Below are 793 nucleotides of genomic sequence, written 5' to 3'. Positions count from 1 at the left end.
CAGCCCCCCCGGGGGCACCTGCAGCTCCAGCAGCACCTCCTGATGGGTCAGCTGGACCTGAGGAGGGAGAGGGGTCAGAGGGGAAAAAGGGGAAATGGGGATAAAGGGGGGATGGGGTAAGAGGGCTCAGAGGGGAGTGGGAGGAAGGAGAGGAATGGGGAAGGTGAGGAATGGGGGCTGGGGGGAGAAAGGGGGCAGGGAATGGATTTGGGAGCAGGATGGATTTGGGCAGGGGGTACCCCCTCGTCCTCCTTCCCGCTGTCTGTCAGAGGGGTCAGAGGGGAAAAAGGGGAAATGGGGATAAAGGGGGGATGGGGTAAGAGGGCTCAGAGGGGAGTGGGAGGAAGGAGAGGAATGGGGAAGGTGAGGAATGGGGGCTGGGGGGAGAAAGGGGGCAGGGAATGGATTTGGGAGCAGGATGGATTTGGGCAGGGGGTACCCCCTCGTCCTCCTTCCCGCTGTCTGTCCCCCTGCCCCCCCGGGAGCCGCAGCAGGAGCCCGTAGAGGTTCACCAGGCGCTGGTTGATCTCCTGGGGGGGACAGGATTTGGGGGGGTGGGCGGTGAACCCCGAGTGCCCACGCTGGAGGGGGAGACACTGAGGCACCACCCACCCACCCCAAAACCCTTTCCTCACCTCCTGGGATCCCCTCGGAGGGACCTGATTCCCATTCCCGTCCTGCGGAGAGAGTGCGGTGACACTGAGGAGCCCAGTGTGGGCTGGGGGATCCCCACCTGCCCCCCTGTGCCCCCTCCCCAACTCACCCCCTGCCCAGCATCCCGCTCTGCCCGGAA

The 793-nt window shown here is 65.2% G+C and overlaps 1 long non-coding RNA gene across 1 annotated transcript; it reads right to left on the bottom strand.

The window, feature by feature from the left end:
- Window positions 1-477: 477 nt before the first annotated feature.
- Window positions 478-793, bottom strand: LOC108448115. Its single transcript, XR_001863897.1, has 3 exons — window positions 764-793; window positions 636-677; window positions 478-530 (listed from the first exon to the last, which is right to left on the bottom strand). It is a non-coding gene; the product is annotated as an uncharacterized LOC108448115 (long non-coding RNA).

Source organism: Corvus brachyrhynchos, unplaced genomic scaffold (genome assembly GCF_000691975.1).
Source record: "Corvus brachyrhynchos isolate BGI_N302 unplaced genomic scaffold, ASM69197v1 scaffold787, whole genome shotgun sequence".
In the NCBI taxonomy this organism is placed as follows: domain Eukaryota; kingdom Metazoa; phylum Chordata; class Aves; order Passeriformes; family Corvidae; genus Corvus; species Corvus brachyrhynchos.
Note: the sequence above shows the minus strand (reverse complement) of the source record. Positions and strands in the feature narration are given on the sequence as shown.